The 21,945-nt window shown below is 46.7% G+C and overlaps 1 long non-coding RNA gene across 1 annotated transcript in view; it reads left to right on the plus strand.

Moving 5' to 3' along the window:
• The window catches only part of LOC130362171 (uncharacterized), a 41,906-nt gene extending 32,418 nt beyond the window's left edge, over window positions 1-9,488 (plus strand). Inside the window, exons 3-4 of the long non-coding RNA XR_008891300.1 lie at window positions 7,240-7,494; window positions 8,378-9,488. This is a non-coding gene — a long non-coding RNA (uncharacterized LOC130362171). The remainder of the gene's footprint in view (window positions 1-7,239; window positions 7,495-8,377) is intronic.
• Window positions 9,489-21,945: the final 12,457 nt, after the last annotated feature.

Raw genomic sequence — 21,945 nt, forward strand, 5'->3', positions numbered from 1 at the left:
GCCCTGTTTGTGGGCGTTTTTTTTTCTTTCCCCTTTAGCACTCTCTTTCCCCGCCCTGCTCATTAGTATAGTCCTCCCACCCTCACTGTCAGCTTCTCACCCAACAGTCCCCACATCAGGGAATGAATGAATTGGCAGCCGCAGCGCTGTCCTCACATAAGGGAACTAGTCATATGTGACCCGCGGGTGCTCCTCTATGTGACCCGCGGGCGCTCCACCGGTGCATACGGTAACAAATTACATTAGGATAGAGTGGCCAGCAGGCAACCCGTGCAAACCCCTGGGGGGGGCCTGACTGGCGATTTGTGGCGACTCCGGGTCTCTGGTGACCTGGAAAAAAAGGGTGAATGGGGCTGTCAGAGACAGCCCCATTCACCCTTACCCAGCAGGAGTGAAGTGGCAAGGATGCCACCTCAGGATCACGTGATTGATTGGTCGGAACGACTGACCAATCACTGCCCTGCTGGGCGGTAATCGGGGCAGGCTGAGGTCCCTTACCTGTCTGGAGGTCGGCGGGGGTCCCCTCAGGAGCGGCAGGAGTGGTGGCAGCAGGCAAATTTTTTCTATGAAAAAGTGTGCATCCAGCTGTTGCATAACTACAACTTACTGCATGCACAGACTACCAAAGGGCATGCTGGGAGTTGTAGCAGTGTGCCTCCAGGTGTTGCAAAACTACAGCTCTCAGCATACCCTTTGACTGTCAATGCATGCTGAGTGTTGCAGTTTTGCAACAGCTGGAGACACATCGTTTGTGAAACAGAGTTTGTGACCTCTGAGAGACTGTACATGCTGGGAGTTCTAGTTTTGCAACAGCTGGAGGCACACTGGTTGCGAAACACTGAGTTAAGTTACAAACTGTGTTGCACAACCAATGTGCCTCCAGCTATTGCATAACTACATCTTCAAGCATGTATGGTCTGTCAGTGCATGCTGGGAGTTGTCATTTTGCAACAGCTGGAGGATTGCCCCCCCCCCCATGTGAATGTACAGGGTACATTCACACGGGAGGGGGTTTACAACGAGATTTCTGCGGCAAGTTTGAGATGCGGCAAATTTTCCGCCGCAGCTCAAACTCCCAGCGAGAAACTCACTGTCAACCCCCGCCCGTGGGAATGTACCCTAAAAAACACTACACTACACAAAATAAAAAGTAAAACACTACATATACACATACCCCTACACAGTCCCGTCTGCCCCCCCCCCCCGCCAATAAAAAAAAAAAAGTCTTGTACAGCACTGTTTCCAAAACGAAGCCTCCAGCTGTTGAAAAACAACAACTCCCAGTATTGCCGGACAGCCAGTGATTGTCAAGGCATGCTGGGAGTTTTGCAACAGCTGGAGGCACCCTGTTTGGGAAAAACTGATGTAGGGTATTTTGGTGGAGGATATAAATCCCCAAAATAGGCCTCAAATGCGCAAGGTGCTTTCTCACTTTGGAGCTCTGTCGTATTTCAAGGCAACAGTTTAGTGCCACATATGGGGTATTTCTGTACTCGGGAGAAATTGCGTTACAAATTTTGGGGGGCTTTTTCTCCTTTTACCCCTTATGAAAAGGTAAGGTTTGGGTCTACACCAGCATATTAGTGTAAAAAAATGTAACAAAGGGGTATAGTGAGCCTTAACACCCCACAGGTGTTTGATGAATTTTCTTTAAAGTTGGATGTGAAGATGAAAAAAAATAAAAATTTTCACTAAAATGCTGGTGTTACCCTACATTTTTCATTTTCACAAGGGAGAATAGGAAAAAAAAGCCGCCCAAAATTTGTAGCCCCATTTCTTCAGAGTAAGAACATACCCCATATGTGGATGTAAAAAGTATTTTTATGGTAAGTTAGGGCTCACTGTTACGCCTAGCGCTCCGGGTCCCCGCTCCTCCCCGGAGCGCTCACGGCGCCTTTCTCCCTGCAGCTCCCCGGTCAGCGCTGACCGGGAGCGCTGCCCTGTCATGGCCGTTGGGGATGCGATCCGCACAGCGGGACGCGCCCGCTCGCGAATCGCATCCCAGGTCACTTACCCGTTCCCGTCTCCTGCGGTCATGTGCTGGCGCGCGCGGCTCCGCTCTCTAGGGCGCGCGCGCGCCAGCTCCCTGAGACTTAAAGGGCCAGTGCACCAATGATTGGTGCCTGGCCCAATTAGCTTAATTGGTTCCCATCTGTTTCCTGGCTATATCTAGTCTCCTCCCTTGCACTTCCTGGCCGGATCTTGTTGCCCTAGAGCCTAGTGAAAGCGTTTTTGTGTGTTTATACCCTGTGTACCAGAACTTTGCTATCTCCCCTGACTACGAACCTTGCCGCCTGCCCCCGACCTTCTGCTACGTCCGACTTTGCTTCTGCCTACTCCCTTGTACCTCGCCTATCTTCAGCAGCCAGAGAGGTGAGCCGTTGCTAGTGGATACGACCTGGTCACTACCGCCGCAGCAAGACCATCCCGCTTTGCGGCGGGCTCTGGTGAAAACCAGTAGTGGCTTAGAACCGGTCCACTAGCACGGTCCACGTCATCCCTCTCTGGCACAGAGGATCCACTACCTGCCAGCCGGCATCGTGACAGTAGATCCGGCCATGGATCCCGCTGAAGTTCCTCTGCCTGTTGTCGCCGACCTCCCCACACTGGTCGCCCAGCAAGCCCGACAGATTGCCCAACAAGATCACCAGCTGTCGTACTTGACCACCATGACTCAGCAACTCCAGTCGCAGCTACAGCAGATTCAGTCTCAGCTACAGCAGCAGCAACCATCTCCTCCGCCAGCTCCTGCACCTCTTCCGCAGCGAGTGGCCACTCCTAGCCTCCGCCTGTCTTTGCCGGACAAATTTAATGGGGACTCTAAGTTTTGCCGTGGCTTTCTTTCCCAATGTTCCCTGCATCTGGAGATGATGTCGGATCAGTTTCCTACTGAAAGGTCTAAGGTGGCTTTCGTAGTCAGCCTTCTGTCTGGAAAAGCCCTGTCATGGGCCACACCGCTCTGGGACCGTGATGACCCCGTCACTGCCTCTGTACACTCCTTCTTCTCGGAAATTCGAAGTGTCTTTGAGGAACCTGCCCGAGCCTCTTCTGCTGAGACTGCCCTGCTGAACCTGGTCCAGGGTAATTCCTCCGTTGGCGAGTACGCCATACAATTCCGTACTCTTGCTTCTGAACTTTCCTGGAATAATGAGGCTCTCTGCGCGACCTTTAAAAAAGGCCTATCCAGCAACATTAAAGATGTTCTGGCCGCACGAGAGACTCCTGCTAGCCTGCATGAACTCATTCATCTAGCCACTCGCATTGACATGCGTTTTTCTGAGAGGCATCAAGAGCTCCGCCAGGAAAAAGACTTAGATCTCTGGCCACCTCTCCCACAGTCTCCACTGCAATCTGCGCCTAGGCCTCCCGCCGAGGAGGCCATGCAAGTGGATCGGTCTCGCCTGACCCTGGAAGAGAGGAATCGCCGTAAGGAAGAGAATCTTTGTTTGTACTGTGCCAGTACTGAACATTTTCTGGTGGATTGCCCAATCCGTCCTCCACGTCTGGGAAACGCACGCTCACACTCAGCTCTCGTGGGTGTGGCGTCTCTTGATGCCAAGTCGGCTTCTCCACGTCTAACGGTACCTGTTCGGATTTCCACTTCAGCCAGCTCTCCCCTCTCTGCCGTGGCCTGTCTGGACTCTGGAGCTTCTGGAAATTTTATTCGGGAGTCCTTTGTGAATAAATTCCATATTCCGGTGACCCGTCTTGTCAAGCCACTCCGCATCTCCGCGGTCAACGGAGCCAGGTTGGACTGTACCATACGTTTCCGCACGGAGCCCCTTCTTATGAGCATCGGATCTCATCACGAGAGGATTGAACTTTTGGTCCTCCCCAATTGCACCTCGGAAATTCTCCTTGGACTTCCCTGGCTTCAACTTCATTCCCCAACCCTGGATTGGTCCACTGGGGAGATCAAGAGTTGGGGGTCCTCTTGTGCCAAGAACTGTCTAAAACCGGTTCCCAGTATCCCTTGCCGTAACTCTGTGGTTCCTCCTGTATCCGGTCCCCCTAAGGTCATTAAGGACTCTGCCTGCCACAGGAAATGCCCCTCCCCCCCTCCCAGGCAAGCTTCTGTGTCCCCTCATGGCCCTCGTCCTGGTGTCACACTGCCCCGTGCCAGGTCTCGCCCTCTGCCCTCTCTCCCCATTCCTACTCCTGCGGTTCTGCCTGCCGTTGAGGAATCCCTCCATCCTTTCCCGGTGTCCTCATCCCAGGGGAGGCAGTTACCCGATAAAGAGAAGGGGAGACCTAAGGGGGGGGGTACTGTTACGCCTAGCGCTCCGGGTCCCCGCTCCTCCCCGGAGCGCTCACGGCGCCTTTCTCCCTGCAGCTCCCCGGTCAGCGCTGACCGGGAGCGCTGCCCTGTCATGGCCGTTGGGGATGCGATCCGCACAGCGGGACGCGCCCGCTCGCGAATCGCATCCCAGGTCACTTACCCGTTCCCGTCTCCTGCGGTCATGTGCTGGCGCGCGCGGCTCCGCTCTCTAGGGCGCGCGCGCGCCAGCTCCCTGAGACTTAAAGGGCCAGTGCACCAATGATTGGTGCCTGGCCCAATTAGCTTAATTGGTTCCCATCTGTTTCCTGGCTATATCTAGTCTCCTCCCTTGCACTTCCTGGCCGGATCTTGTTGCCCTAGAGCCTAGTGAAAGCGTTTTTGTGTGTTTATACCCTGTGTACCAGAACTTTGCTATCTCCCCTGACTACGAACCTTGCCGCCTGCCCCCGACCTTCTGCTACGTCCGACTTTGCTTCTGCCTACTCCCTTGTACCTCGCCTATCTTCAGCAGCCAGAGAGGTGAGCCGTTGCTAGTGGATACGACCTGGTCACTACCGCCGCAGCAAGACCATCCCGCTTTGCGGCGGGCTCTGGTGAAAACCAGTAGTGGCTTAGAACCGGTCCACTAGCACGGTCCACGTCATCCCTCTCTGGCACAGAGGATCCACTACCTGCCAGCCGGCATCGTGACACTCACTCTCCCTGTCCCCCAGTCGGTCAGTACAACACCCCTCATGGAACGTAACAAGGGTTATAGTGAGCCTTAACACCCCACAGGTGTTTGACAAATTTTCGTTAAAGTTGATTGGGAAAATGAAAAAATAATTTATTTATTTTTACTAAAATGCTGGTGTTACCCTACATTTTTCATTTTCACAAGGGAAAATAGGAAAAAAAAGCCCCCCAAAATTTGTAGCCCCATTTCTTCTGAGTAAAAACATACCCCATATGTCGATGTAAAGTGCTCTGCGGGCGAACTACAATGCTCAGAAGAGAAGGAGCGCCATTGGGCTTTTGGAGAGAAAATTTGTCTGGAAATGAAGGCCACGTGTGTTTACAAAGCCCCCATGGTGCCAGAACAATGGACCCCCCCTACATGTGACCCCATTTTGGAAACTACACCCCTCACGTAATGTAATAAGGGGTACAGTGAGCATTTATGCCCCACAGGTGTCTGACCGATTTTTGGGACAGTGGTCCGTGAAAATGAAAAATTTAATTATTAATTTGCACAGCCCACTGTTCCAAAGATCTGTCAAACGCCAGTGGGGTGTAAATGCACACTGCACCCCTTATTAAATGAGGGGTTTAGTTTCTAAAATGGGGTCACATGTGGGGGGGGTCCGCTGTTCTGGCACCACTGGGGGGCTTTATAAACACACATGGCCCCTGACTTCCATTCCAACCAAATTCCCTCTCCAAAATCTTAATGGAGCTCCTTCTCTTCTGAGCATTGTATTCGCCCGCAGAGCACTTTACATCCACATATGGGTTATTTCCAGACTCAGAAGAAATGGGGTTACAAATTTTGGGAGGCTTTTTCTCCCATTACCCCTTGAGAAAAGGGGTAATATCAGAATTTTAGTGGAAAAAAAATCTAATTTTTAATTTTCACGTCCAACTTTAGCGGAAATTTGTCAAACACCTGTGGAGTATTAAGGCTCACTGTACCCCTTGTTATGTTCCTTGAGGGGTGAAGTTTCCAAAATAGTATGCCATGTGGGTTGTTTTTTGCTGTTCTGGCAACATAGGGGCTTCCTAAATGCGACATGCCCCCCAAAAACCATTTCAGCTAAATTTGCTTTCCAAAAGCCAAATGTGGCTCCTTCTCTTCTGAGCATTGTAGTGCGCCCATAGTGCACTTGATGTCCACACATGGGGTATTTCCATACTCAGAAGAGATGGGATTACAAATTTTGGGGGGAATTTTCTCCTATACACATCCAACTTTAACGAAAAGTCGTCAAACACCTGTACATTTCTTGTTACGTTCCTTGAGGGGTTTAGCTTCCAAAATAGTATGCCATGTTGTTTTTTTTTTTGTGCTGTTTTGGCACCATAGGGGCTTCCTAAATGTGACATGCCCCCCAAAAACCATTTCAGAAAAACTCACTCTCCAAAATCCCATTGTGAGCCCTCTACTGCGCCCGCTGAACACTTTACCTACACATATGAGGTATTTCCTTAATTGAGAGAAATTGGGTTACAAATTTTGGGGGGCTTTTTCTCCTTTTACTCCTTGTAAAATTTCAAAAACTGGGTCTACAAGAACATGCAAGTGTAAAAAATGAAGATTTAGAATTTTCTCCTTCACTTTGCTGCTATTCCAGTGAAACACCTAAAGGGTTAACACATTTTCTGAATGTCATTTTGAATACTTTGAGGGGTGCAGTTTTTATAATGGGGTCATTTATTGGGTATTTCTAATATGAAGGCCCTTGAAATCCACTTCAAAACTGAACTGGTCCCTGAAAAATTCAGATTTTGAAAATTTTGGGAAAAATTTAAAAATTGCTGCAGAACTTCGAAGCCCTCTGATGTCTTCCAAAAGTAAAAACATGTCAACTTTATGAAGGAAATATAAAGAAGACATATTGTATATGTGAATCAATATATATAATTTATTTGTTATGTCTATTTTCCTTATAAGCAGAGAGCTTCAAAGTTAAAAAAAATTCAACATTTTCAAATTTTTCATAAAATTTTGGAATTTTTCAGCAAGAAATTATGCAAGGATCGCCAAAAATTTACCATTGACATAAAGTAAAATATGAACCAGAATGAAAAGAAAAAGCATCCCAGAGTTATTAATGCTTAAAGTGACAGTTTTCAGATGTGCAAAAAAATGCCCTGGTCCTTAAGGTGAAAATGGGCTGGGTCCTTAAGGGGTTAAATAATATGGTCTACTTTTTTTGATCACTCTTCTTTTATTAACATTTTATTTTGTTTGCTACTTCTAGGTTGTTGCCCCCTATTGGAACAGTGGCCAAGGTGTGGTCAGTGGTTTCTAGACGCTTTCCACTGCCGATAATGTCTCCCAGGGCACCACTGTGGGGGAATCCTCATTTTGAGCACCTGCAGGAGTTGGAGGCTGCTGGGTTCTGGAGTGCTCACTGAGTCAAATTCATCATGCACTTGTTTGGGGAGTTTCCTGCTTTCCCTTCATTTCAAGAAATGTGTGACTGCTTTCATCTCCGTCGTAGTGCCCAGTTTAGGTACTTCCAGTTGAGACATTTGAATTGGCCTTTGTGAAGTGGGCAGTGGATCTACCTGATTTGACAGTTGATCAATGGAAGGAAGTAGTTAAGACCTGTTACCCCTCGGTGGTTAGTGCTAGAGATTTGCTTATTCAAGTTCAGCTCATCCTTCGTTTATATTGCACTCCAGCTTGGCTGTCCCGTATGGGTGTCTCTTCCTCAGATGTTTGTTTTTGTTGTCATGCGGATGTGGGCACTCTTCTACATGCTATGTTGAGCTGTCCTTGTGTAGAACCCTTCTGGAGGGAGGTGCTGCAATTCTTGACGGACCACTTGGAATTCCCATATGTGTTTTCCCCTGTTTTCTGTCTGTTGGGTGTGATTGATGACTTAGCCTTGGGCTCTCATAGGCACCTACTTATTCAGTTTCTATTGTTCTGTACTTGGAAAGTTCTGATTATAGCCTGGAAGGATTCTTCCACTCCCCCCATTGCACGGTGTTTCAACTTAGTTAACAAATATGTACCGTTGTACAGGATGTTGTACATTAGTCATAAATGCCCTCAGAAATTTGACAAAATATGGATGCCCTGGCTCATTATAGGAGAGTAGGTTCTCCTGGGTAGGATGGTTGTCTCTATCTTGGTGAAGGAAAAGGGAGATACTTCGGGAATGTGTGTGAGTGTATGTGCAGTCTGCATCTTTGTTTGGTGTCAGCTGGAGTGGATCTCCTTGTCTGCCTGCTTCACTGGTGCTGTACTAATGCTCGGTTGCTCCTATTTTTGGGGGTGGGGGGAGGGGGTCTATCTCTGGCTGTGTGTTATTTTATTTCTGTATTGTGTTGCTTAAAACATAAAAGTTAGAAATAAATACTTAAAAAAAACATTTTATTTTGTTAAAGGGGTACTCCAGGATGTCGGGATAAGTGTCTGATCGCAGGGGTCTGCCAGCTGGGACCACCAAGATCTCCTGCCCCGCACCCTGGCTCTCCCCATGCACTCATGAGCGGGCATGGTTCCATGCATGAAGCTGTGTCGACCATTGCACAAAATAGTTGCCTACAGGCCCCCTCCATGCATCTCTATGGAAGAGCCGGAGATACACCGCTTGTGTATCACCGCTTGTGTATATTCTTTATTTTTCAATATAAGAAATAACATTTTACAAACTCCATTATTAATAAGAAAAAAGAATTCCACACTCCGCCCCTTCCCCTCTTCCCTTGTTTACATATACTTTCCGGATGGGTAGGGAGCAGGAGGACACCCAGCCTTACCCAAATTCTCAATACTATTAATTTTATTATTATTCTTTATACTTCCCATTGTTATCTGACCCCCTTTATATTTCTTAATTCAGGTGTCCCCCTGATTCCCACCCTTCTTACATTATCAAAAAATAAATAAAAAAATAACACAATTCCAAACATTCTAGATTATATTTTCAAAAAACCCTCCCATCACCACCCTTCCATTCCTCTACCCCTGGTATATTTGGTACCAACCATCTCCTAATTATCAGTAATTTGGCGTAAAAGAGCATCACTAATAACCTTCTTTCCTTTCCTGTTTGATTTACTTTACTATCATCTCCTAAAATTATCAATGTTATATTGTTTTCTATTTTGCATTTTGTCTTTTCCTCAATGTATTTTATTATTTTCCTCCAATATTCCTGAATGTTCTCACAATCCCATATTAATGCATGAACCCCGTGTTTTCCGCTTTACATCTTGGGCAGTTACTACTCTCCCTCTTCCCAATCCTAAATAATTTATTTCCTTTTTAAATTTTTCCCATGTCTTACTAATTCCTCTAATTATTATATTTTTTTCTATTCCCCTTCTCTTAATTGTCCCGATTTGAGTACCTGAAATATGTTTTCATAATTTCCTTTGGTGTTCTCTATTATATTTTAAAATATTCCAAATCTTCTCCATTCCACCAAATAATACATTTGACTTGCTAAATAATATCCTTGTATGTCTGGGAATTTTAAACCACCCTTCTCTCTTTCTTGACACAAATAATAAATGTTTTATCCGCGTTCTTTTCCTTCCCCATATTAGTGTGTTAAACATAGCTATTATCTTACTAAAAACACCTTTCTCGCACCACATAGGAGCCGCTCCGAAGAGGCTTGCCAAATTTTGGGGCAAGTCATAAGGGGGAGGGTAGAGGGAAAGGGGAGAGGTTGGGACGGGGGGGATCACGTATTTTCCCTTCTAACCCACTTATTTTTTTTCTTCAGTTTTTTTTGTACTGCCTCTTCAAAACCTTATTATCTTGGTAATAGACAACTAAAGTATCTAAGATGGGCATACGCATGTTGACATGGAACATCAGGGGGTTGGGAGATAAAGTAAAGAGGATAGCAATCATGGAGGTCATAAAAAATCACTTGCCGGGTGTTGTAGGGTTATTAGAAACACATTTAACGAGTGAAAAAACACATATATTAAAAAAGATATGTTGGTCTCACAGCTACCACTCATGTTTCACTTCACACTCGAGAGGAGTGTCTGTATTGATTCACAAGAAGATAAAATGGGAATTATTTAGTAAATGCATAGATAAGTATGGAAGATATGTAATATTGCATGGAAATTTGGAAGGATTAATAGAGAATAGATATGCGTCTTGTGAATAAAGAGGGATGCTTAAAAATAGAGAGAATAAGGTATTTGACTCGCTGTATCTCAGACCACACACCACTAGAAATTATGGTTACTAATCAAATACCATAAATTTATAGAATGAAAAAATAATAAATCCATATTGGTTGGAGTTAATAGATATAAAGAGTATAGAGGACCACCTGGAAGAGTTCTTTCGATTTAACTGGGACATATCATCAGATCAGATGGTCTGGGATACGGCAAAATCCTTTTTAAGGGGAGAAGTGATGTGGGCCATCTCCAAAAGAAGAAAAGAATTTAGAAAAAAGGAACAGGATTTAACATCGGAGGTTAGGAAGGCGGAAGTTAATCATATCGTAGACCCACTTAACATAAAAAAACAGGAAGTATGGAGGGGTAAACAAGATAATTTGAATAAATAGAGAAAAGAGTAAAAATAAATTAAAATTCTTGGGACAACAAAAGATACTGGAATCAGGAAAACCAAATAAAAGACTCATGAACATAATACAAAACCAACAGGGGGGGCGTGGCTTGCCGCGAGCAGAGATGGCCGCCTGAGCTGTGAGCTCCGTAAACCCTGAGGCCATTCATTCGCTTAATTTGCGCTCCCAGCCTGTGCTCTCATGCCGAGGGGCACCCGCCGGCGCCGGAAGACCCCGCCATCCTACACGGACCCTCAACAGCTCCCTGGGGCCATTACACGCTACCTGCGCCAAGTCTCTGCCTCAGCCCCGGCTTCTCCTCCGGCATCACCAGGCCACGAGCGCGCGCTCCGATCCCGCTCAGTCGGCCCTGCGGTGGTGCGCTCTGCTATAGGACCGGACCTGCCCAGCTACCCTCCTGACTCTACGGGGGCCCCTGCACCGTCACCTTTGCTGCCGCTGACTGCTCCGGACCTCGGTGTGCTACCTGGAGGGACAGTCTGCCCGCCATCTTCCTCTCCCCCTGAGGTGGGGGTGTCTGCGGGGGACCTGGGCTCCATCCTTGTGGATTGCTGCACTGTGGAGGTAGGTGCCTCTCCGGCCCTGTTTCGCCCTATACCTCCATCTGGGACTGCCTCTCCTCCTCTGGACCCCCTCATAACATCCTCGGCCCTGCTAGGCCCGGACCCCAGGGACTCAGGGTATTCGCCTGGAACTGTGCCGTTTAAAGGGCCATCGCCTCAGTTCCTGCCCCATACCCAGACACGGGGCTTGTCACCTACAGTCCCCTTGGCCTCCTTCTCGGCTCCTCTCGTGCCTGGGCCCTCTGCTGGAGTTCCAGGTTCTGACAACCTTGTTGCTGAAGTTGCTGGGACTGATCTCCCTGGGGCCCTTATCCCTTGCACCTCTCCTAAGCCGCAGAGGAATATGTCTGCTTCCAGGAACTCGGCTGGGCGCCCTGGGGCACCCACCCCTTGGAACCCACTCACACAGCCTCAGGAGGCTCCTTCTTTGTCTGTTGCGCCCGGTGGCTGGGAGGCTGGCCTGGATTCCGAGTTGGAGTGTTCGGGGGTCCCTGCTCCTATCCCGGCTACCCCTGACCTCTCTCTATTGCTCTCTCAATTGCCGACAAAGGGGGACTTCAAGATTCTTATTGCTGAAGTCAGAGAGGCCTGCAGGGCCGAAATAGCGGATATGCGCCAAGATCTCCAACATGTCTCAGGCCGAGTGGACGACTTAGAAGAAGCTCATGACTCTACTAGGTCCTACATTGCTAACCTGCATGAAACCGTCTCTGCTCAATCTGCGTTTCTTGGTGACCTGCATTCGCATGTGGAAGACCTTGACAACAGGGGTAGGAGAAATAATATTAGGGTCCGTGGATTGCCTGAGGCTACCCGGGACGAAGATCTTCATGCTACTCTGGAAGCTATCTTCAACTTGATCCTGGGTGAACCCTCGTCCCACAAGATTACACTGGATCGAGCCCACCGGGCCCTCCGCCCTCGCCCTACCTCTGGCCCTCCAAGGGATGTGATTTGTTGTGTCAATGACTTTCAACTGAAGGAGAGAATTATGGCTAAATCACGCACCCTTCGGGACTTTGATTTTGATGGGGCATCTATCCAGCTGTTCCAGAATCTTTCCTGGATTACCCTACGTAAGCGCAAGATGTTGCAGCCTCTCCTGTCATCTCTACGCTCGGCACAGATTCCCTACAGATGGTCCTTCCCGTTTGCTCTCCAAGCCCGTCGGGATGGACGCTCTGCAGTTCTACGTTCACATGCTGATATCCCGGAGTTCTGTGCAGTCTTAGATCTCCTAATCCCGAAGCTTCCCGACTGGGCTCTACAATCCCTTCCCCCTCCGCCTCCTCCTGTATGGCAGCCAGTTCGAGGGAAACGTCGTGGAGGTGGTAGGGGCCAGCCTGCTCAATCCTCATCTGGATCACGTCATGACCCTACCTGAAGGATATACTGGAACTAAGTTCTGGGCCCACACGTTCTGTGACTACTTGTCTGGTTCTCGTTTTACCTGGCGGGGTGCTGTGTTCTTTTACTTGCAATTTACTATAGTTGTCTTTTACTGCTGCCTCTAAATTAACGGGTGCCCTTCTGGCTCCCTTTGTACAGTTTGGATTTGGCATGGCCTTTGGGTGGATGGGGTTTCTATTCTTTGGTGTGACCTCCCTCTGATGCGTACTTCCACTTCCCCCAATGAGGCCATGACAAATATAGTAACGCTGTTGTTTATTCTTCTTGCATTATTGATTTGTTTTACTAAGGTCTCCTCTCTGGCTCTAGTGCCAGTGGTTTGTTTACCGTTTTGTATCCCTGTTTGTCTCTCCCTTTTGTCCCCCCCCCCTTTTGTGTCCTGCTCTTCCCCTTTCTTTCTGAGTCTCCTCCTGTTCTTTGTCTCTGCTCTTCTTTTAGGTCCAGTACTGAACGATGGCGATCTTTGGACTCGGGCTGGCCCGCTGATGCGTTTTCTACTTCTCTGAGTGAGTACTTACCATGGCACCTTCCTTACACCACACCTACCCCTCATGGCTAAGTGCGTTTCCCTGAATGTGAAGGGCCTTAACTCCCTCCCTAAAAGGCGTCTCCTACAACGGGAGCTGGTGGCTCTCAAGGCGGATATCGTCTATGTTCAGGAAACGCACTTTGACAAGACGGGCTCCTTTCACTTCCTACAACACCTTTACCCTCAGGTATACATGGCCTCCTCGGATAGGAGGGTAGCGGGAGTAGCTATCCTAGTCTCACGACACTGCCCCTTGCAGGTTTCCTCCTCCTTCGCTGACCCCTCAGGGCGGTTTGTAATTTTATGTGGCACCCTTGGGGGGAAACCTCTGCTACTTTGTAATGTTTATGCCCCGAACTCTGCACAAATCCCCTTCCTCCGACGGGTCTTGAAGCGATTGTCTGCATACCCAACCTCCGCCTGGCTGCTGGGCGGGGACTTTAACTTGTTTTTTTCTCCCTCTGCCGATCGCTACTCCCTAACGGACTCCCCACCGCCTGCCCCTCAGTTGCGTCTCTCTACGCTTTTTCGTCGGTTGGTTCGTTCGGCAGGGCTCTATGACCTCTGGCGTATTAATCATCCATCCGATCGCTCTTTTTCTTTTTATTCCCACCCTCATAAACTCCATACGCGAATTGACTATTTTTTCGGGAACCTCCCAATGCTGCGTATGCTCTCCTCTGCTTCCATGGAACCTATCTCCTGGTCTGATCATGGCCCTGTTCTTGTGTCTTTTTCCCCTTTCACTTCTTTCTCCCGCCGTTGTCATTGGCGTCTCAATGACTCCTTGCTTAAAACTCCTTGTTCCCGGGACTCGATCCTGCATAGCATAACTACTTACTTTGCGGAAAATGAAGGCTCTGTGTCCTCCCAGGCTGTACTATGGGAGGCACATAAAGCGGTGGTCAGAGGCCATTGTATTGCATTGGGCTCTAGATTGAAGCGAGATGCCTTGGCCCGCTCCCGGGAACTTAAGGATCAAATTTCTGCCCTGGAAGCTCTCTTACTAACTAACCCTTCCCTCCCGGTACTGAGGCGGCTGGTAGTTGCACGGTCCCAATTGGGTGACTTGGCCCTTCATAAAGTTGAACGTCAATTGCTTTATGCCAAACAGAGGTTTTATGAAAAGGGCAATAAGGCCCATACAATGCTGGCTAGACGTTTAAGGGATCGTGCGGCTGCTCAGTCTCCTTTTGCCCTGAAGGATGCTGCGGGGACACTACACTATCATCCTAACACCATCTCCCGCCTCCTCCATGATTATTACTCCAAGTTGTACTCTTTACCCTCACAACTCCCCTCGGATCCGGGAGGGCGTGACGCTGTGTTGGAGACGTTCCTATCCAGGTGCAGCCTTCCGACTCTCTCTGCGTCTGACAGGGAGTCCCTGAACGCTCCCATTGTATTGGAGGAACTCACTGAAGTTCTCAAGTCTCTCCCATCTGGGCGCTCTCCAGGACCTGACGGATTCACCTATTTATACTATAAAACCTACTCGTCTGTCCTTCTTCCTCGACTGGTCCCCCTGTTCAATTCTTTTCTACGGGGGGAGGGTATTCCGCAGTCCTTTTTACATTCCTTGATTACGCTGATTCCTAAACCTAATAAGGACCCACATGATTGCTCCAGCTTTAGGCCCATAGCCCTGTTGAACTCGGATCTGAAGTTGTTCTCTAAGATTTTGGCAGCTCGTCTCTGTTGTTTCCTCCCCGCCCTTATTCATAAGGACCAAGTGGGTTTCATCCCCTGTCGTCAGGGAGGCGATAATACTAGAAGGGTTGTCAATCTTATAGATATTGTTAACAAGCGATCTGAACAGGCTTTAATATTGAGCTTGGATGCCGAAAAGGCTTTTGATAGATTGGGCTGGCCATTCATGTTCGCTACTCTACAGAAATTTGGGATCACTGGTGACTTCCTCACTGCGCTGCGGGGTCTTTACTCCTCCCCTACTGCCTCTCTCAAGCTCCCGACTGACTCCTCCCCTCCCTTTACCCTTTATAACGGCACTAGACAGGGATGTCCGTTGTCCCCACTGATTTTTGCCCTTTGCATAGAGCCGCTGGCGGCTCTGATCCGGGGGAGTTCGGATGTCTCTGGAATCTACCTTCATGGGAAGACCTTTAAGATTTGCCTTTTTGCAGATGACGTTTTACTTACCCTCACTAACCCTCTCTTGTCCTTACCTGCGCTGTACAAACTCTTGCATGAGTATGGCTTGGTATCGGGCTATAAGGTCAACCTTTCTAAATCTGAAGCAATGTCTGTAAATCTCCCACCCTCTCTGGTCTCCCTACTTCGTTCTAACTATTCTTTCCGCTGGTCTCCCTCTGCCATTAAATATCTTGGAGTCTCCATCACCCCTACATATGCCTCGCTCTATTCTGTAAATTTCCCTACTTTGTTCAGAGAGCTACGTTCTTTGCTAGAAAAATGGAGATCGCAATACATATCCTTTTTCGGGTGAATTGCTGCGGTTAAAATGACCATCCTTCCTAAATTACTTTATTTTTTCGAAACGTTACCGGTACGGGTTCCGTTGGCTATGCTACGGTCCTTTCAGTCGGCTATTTTCCGGTTCATTTGGGACGCTAAAAGACATAGGCTCCCTATGACGGTCATGATGGCGAACCGAGTTTCTGGAGGCCTGGGGGTCCCAGATGTCACAAAATATTATTGGGCCGCACACCTCCGTCACCTAGCTGCATGGTCTACTCACTTTGCTTATAGTAAATGGATGGAACTTGAAAAATTATGGTTGGCGCCTGTCCATCCTAATTCTTTCCTATGGTCCTTCCCGCTTCCGTCCCCTGCATGCACCCTTTTAGGTCCTATGTCTTTCATGAGATATGTCTGGACTTATTGTTCCAGGCGATTTCGACTCCTGTCCCCTTTCTCCCCAATGCAGTCTTTTCTCTACCACCCTGACTTCCCTCCTGGAGGCACCTCACTTATGGTTCGGGAATGGGGCTCGAGAGGTTTGTTCTGCTGGGCTGATGTGGTACATCCTATTACTCGGACTCTTCTGTCTTTTGATGACCTGAAATCTCGTTGGGAACTCCCTGCCTCTGCGTTCACTCACTATACCCAGCTCCGACATTACCTATCCTCTCAGAGGGGCTCGCTAGTGGTTTCGCTCCCTACGAGTTTTGAGAGGTTGTGTAGGAGTGGACCACAGACGAAGGGACTGCTCTCGAGTATTTACTCCCTTTTAATCTCCCCCGTGGACGGAACCCTCCCCTCCCACCGTTATATGGGTCGCTGGGAGGAAGTCCTTAACACTTCTATTACAATCCCACAGTGGAGGGTAATTTGGGATAGGGCTTCTCGGGCCTCCATATGTACAGCTTACAAAGAGACACAATACAAATTGCTTATGGGTTGGTACCATACCCCTGTCCTCCTCAATAAATTGAACCCTGACATCCCCCCGCAATGTTGGCGATGTGGTGTGGGACTGGGGGACACTTACCATATGTTCTGGTCCTGTCCGCTGATCTCTCAATTTTGGGTAATGGTGCAGCGGCTTATCCGTGACATATTGGGAGTTGGGGTGCCCCTAGACCCTTTAATCTATCTCTTACATTTGTCAACTAGGGCCTTGTCTGGTCGACCATATAAGCTATTTCTACACATCGTCCTGGCAGCGAAAACTCTCATTGCAAAACATTGGAAACAGACTTCCCCCCCGTCTGAGGGTGAACTCCTGGCCCGGGTCCGTGAAATTCGCTCTATGGAATCTCTTACTGCCTCTTTGAATAACACTATCTCACAATTTCTTTCAGTATGGGACCCATGGGACAGATTCACGGACAGGCAACCTCCTTGATCTTTTAGCTCCTTTTGGACCTTTTCCTCTCTTCTTGCTTCTCTCAACCCACTTTCCTATTTCTTTGTACGTTTCCTTTTCTGTTCCCTCGCCCATCTGTTTGACGTTGTTGTCTTAGTCACCCTCTCCACCCCCCCCCCCCCTCATGTCTAGGACTATTTGATCCAAATGTGCGGTTGTTAACTATTGCATTACTGTGTCACAGTTGTGACTACCTGACTTGATTGTTGTGATTTGGATTGTTGCTTGCTTGCGTTTCTCAATTGCTGTGGGGTGCGTCACCCCGATCATTCCTACTGGTGTGTATTTTTCTGTCTGAATATAATAAAAATTTACAGTTGAAAAAAAAAAAAAAAAAAAAAAAAAATACAAAACCAACAGAACAAATCCTATATTGCAGAAATAAGGAATGGCACAGGGAAAATATGCAGGAACCCCAATGAGATCAGGGAGGAATTCGCACAATATTACAAAAAATTATATACCTCAGAAATAAAATATTCAAAAGAAGAGATAATAAAATACCTGGAAAATACAAACTTATTTAGGTTAACAGAACAACAAAAAAGAAGGAATGGGTGAACACTGGGTGAGTTAGAAATGGCATTGAATGGGATAAAAGGGAATACGTCTCCTGGGGAGACGGATTCCCTTTTGAACTATATAGAAAATGTAAAAGAACCCTATTACCAGCGTTACTTAGAACTATAAATAGCTCATTAAAGGTAGGAATCCTCCCTAAATGAATGAGAGAGGCAGAAATAATCTTACTACAAAAACCCAACAAGGAAAAAATAGATTTGGAGTCATATCGTTGCTAAACACGGATGTAAAAATATTGACCAGGGCTCTCGCAACACGTCTGCAAAAAGTAATTGGTGACTTGGAACATGATGACCAATGTGGATTCATACCAGACAGGATGACAAAGCATAACATCTACAGAACCCTGGCCAATGTTCAATGTGTAGAAGGTAGTGAGGGGGCCCACTCCATCCTGTCATTAGACGCCAGTAAGGCGTTCGACAGGGTTGAGTGGGAATTTTTATGGGGGGTACTCGAGAGATGCGGTTCCAGAAGGAATATATAAACTTGGTCAAACTGTTATATGCTAGGGCAGACTCAAAAGTAAAGTCCTGTAATTATAATGGGATCAGGGAAGGGAGCTTTGAATGCTAATGTGAACCTAGTTTAACTTTGGTTAGAAAGTCTAAGAATGAGCCGGATTTTTAACACTGACTTGTCCTCTTTGAAAATCTGGCTTATCTTTAGCCTGTCAACTGTAGGCTTACACCTTCTATTACTTTGCTTATTTTTATGCCAATGAATTCTGAAAAAAATTGTGCATTTTCTGGGGACCTTTTTTGCTGTCTTAAGTGTTAGCCTTCTTTTAGAGCACATTACAGCAGTCCTAACAGCAGCTTGTGTTATATAGACCAGATCATAATGTATTAGCATACAGGAGTATGCCAATACATTTTATGTAAAAAAAAAAAAAAGTATTTAAATAATTATCCCTAAATTGGATTGATAAAAAGGTTATAGAAATGTATAAAGTAAAAAATGTATGCAAAAAAATTACAGTGATAATTTACTGGAAAAGCCTTAAATAGGGAATGGTCTCACAGTGTAGTTGCTATTAGTGAGATTTATCAAAACCTGTGCAAAGAAAAAGCTGACCAGTTGCACAAAGCAACCAATATGACCCAGGGGCCCGCCGCAGCTGGATCTTTTTTAACTTATTTTTTTACATCCCTATCTCCCTCAAAAGCTTAGACATCAATAAACCTATAATAACCGCGCCCCCGCACATCGCCGCATCTCACTGCCAGTAACTTACTCACTCATGTCGGCAGGGCCCATTAACAGACAGAAGCAGGGGCTGCTGTTAGCAGACGTACATGCTTCATGCAGGCACGTCCGTTACCAGGAAGATGTCAGTGACGTCACAAGGCCCCACTGGAGAAGAGCGCTCCAGAGTTTGCTCCTCTCTACCCTGCTTCAGGGTTGTTCATACTGTCAGTGTAACGCCGAGCGCTCCGAGTCCTGCTGCTTCCCCGGAGCGCTCGCAGCGTTACTCTGCTTGCAGAGCTCCGGTCGGCGCTGCTGACCGAGAGCGCTGCTACCCTGTCACCGGAGGGGATGCGATCCGCGGGACGGGACGTGCCCGCTCACGGATCTCATCCCATGTCTCTTCTCACCTGCCCCGTCCTTCCTCTTTCCCGTCCCGGCGCGCCGGCTCTCTGAAATTTAACCCCTTAAGGACCGAGCCCTTTTTCACCTTAAGGACCGGAGCGTTTTTTGCAATTCTGACCACTGTCACTTTAAACATTAATAACTCTGGAATGCTTTTAGTTATCATTCTGATTCCGAGATAGTTTTTTCGTGACATATTCTAATTTAACTTAGTGGTAAAATTTTATGGTAACTTGCATCCTTTCTTGGTGAAAAATCACCAAATTTGATGAAAAAAATGAAAATTTTGCATTTTTCTAACTTTGAAGCTCTCTGCTTGTAAGGAAAATGGATATTCAAAATATATTTTTTTTGGGTTCACATATACAATATGTCTACTTTATGTTTGCATCATAAAATTTATGAGTTTTTACTTTTGGACGACACCAGAGGGCTTCAAAGTTCAGCAGCAATTTTGAAATTTTTCAAAAAATTTTCAAACTCGCTATTTTTCATGGACCAGTTCACGTTTGAAGTGGATTTGAAGGGCCTTCATATTAGAAATGCCCCATAAAAGACCCCATTATAAAAACTACACCCCCCAAAGTATTCAAAATGACATTCAGTAAGTGTATTAACCCTTTATGTGTTTCACAGGAATAGCAGCAAAGTGAAGGAGAAAATTCAAAATCTTCATTTTTTACACTCGCATTTTCTTGTAGACCCAATTTTTGAATTTTTGAAAGGGGTAAAAAGGAGAAAATTTTTACTTGTATTTGAAACCCAATTTCTCTCGAGTAAGCACATACCTCATATGTCTATGTTAATTGTTCAGCGGGCACAGTAGAGGGCTCAGAAGGGAAGGAGCGTCAAATGTTTTTTGGGGGGCATGTCACCTTTAGGAAGCCCCTATGGTGCCAGAACAGCAAAAAAAAACACATGGCATACCATTTTGGAAACTAGACTCCTCAGGGAACGTAACAAGGGGTAAAGTGAACCTTAATACCCCACAGGTGATTCACGACTTTAGCATATGTAAAAAAAATTATATTTTTTTTACCTAAAATGCTTGGTTTCCCAAAAATTTTACATTTTTAAAAAGTGTAATAGCAGAAAATACCCCCCAAAATTTGAAACCCAATTTCTCCCGATTCAGAAAACACCCCATATGGGGGTGAAAATTGCTCTGCTGGTGCACTAGAGGTCTCAGAAGAGAAGGAGTCACATTTGGCTTTTTGAAAGCAAATTTTGCTCTGGGGGCATGCCGCATTTAGGAAGCCCCTATGGTGCCAGAACAGCAAAAAAAAACACATGGCATACCATTTTGGAAACTAGACCCCTCGGGGAATGTAACAAGGGGTAATGTGAACCTTAATACCCTACAGGTGTTTCACGACTTTTGCATATGTAAAATTTACTTTTTATTTTTTACCTAATATGCTTGGTTTCCCAAAATGTTAACATTTTTAAAAAGGGTAATAGCAGGAAATACCCCCCAAAATGTGAAGCCCAATTTCTCCCGATTCAGAAAACACCCCATATGGGGGTGAAAAGTGCTCTGCTGGCGCACTACAGGTCTCAGAAGAGAAGGAGTCACATTTGGCTTTTTGAAAGCAAATTTTGCTCTGGGGGCATGCCGCATTTAGGAAGCCCCTATGGTGCCAGAACAGCAAAAAAAAAACACATGGCATACCATTTTGGAAACTAGACCCCTCGGGGAACGTAACAAGGGGTAATGTGAACCTTAATACCCTACAGGTGTTTCACGACTTTTGCATATGTGAAAATTTTTTATTTTTTTTTACCTAAAATGCTTGGTTTCCCAAAATTTTTACATTTTTAAAAAGGGTAATAGCAGAAAACACCCCCCAAAATTTGAAGCCCAATTTCTCCCGATTCAGAAAACACCCCATATGGGGGTGAAAAGTGCTCTGCTGGCGCACTACAGGTCTCAGAAGAGAAGGAGTCACGTTTGGCTTTTTGAAAGCAAATTTTGCTCTGGGGGCATGCCGCATTTAGGAAGCCCCTATGGTGCCAGGACAGCAAAAAAAAAAAAAAACACATGGCATACCATTTTGGAAACTAGACCCCTCGGGGAACGTAACAAGGGGTTAAGTGAACCTTTATACCCCACAGGTGTTTTATGACTTTTGTATATGTAAAAAAAAATTATTTTTTTTTTACCTAAAATGCTTGTTTTCCCAAAAATTTTACATTTTTAAAAAGGGTAATAGCAAAAAATACCCCACAAAATTTGAAGCCCAATTTCTCCCGAGTACGGCGATACCCCATATGTGGCCCTAAACTGTTGCCTTGAAATACGACAGGGCTCCAAAGTGAGAGTGCCATGCGCATTTGAGGCCTAAATTAGGGATTGCATAGGGGTGGACATAGGGGTATTCTACGCCAGTGATTCCCAAACAGGGGGCCTCCAGCTGTTGTAAAACTCCCAGCATGCCTGGACAGTCAGTGGCTATCTGGCAATACTGGGAGTAGTTGTTTTGCAACAGCTGGAGGCTCCGTTCTGGAAACAGTGGCGTACCAGACGTTTTTCATTTTTATTGGGGAGGGGAGGGGGGCTGTGTAGGGGTATGTGTATATGTAGTGTTTTTTACTTTTTATTTTATTTTGTGGTAGTGTAGTGTAGTGTTTTTAGGGTACAGTCGCACGGGCGGGGGTTCACAGTAGTTTCTCGCTGGCAGTTTGAGCTGCGGCAGAAAATTTAACGCAGCTCAAACTTGCAGCCGGATACTTACTGTAATCCTCCGCCCATGTGAGTGTACCCTGTACGTTCACATTGGGGGGGGGGGACATCCAGCTGTTGCAAAACTACAACTCCCAGCATGGACGGTCTATCAGTGCATGCTGGGAGTTGTAGT

Source organism: Hyla sarda, chromosome 3, assembly GCF_029499605.1.
Source record: "Hyla sarda isolate aHylSar1 chromosome 3, aHylSar1.hap1, whole genome shotgun sequence".
Lineage (NCBI taxonomy): Eukaryota > Metazoa > Chordata > Amphibia > Anura > Hylidae > Hyla > Hyla sarda.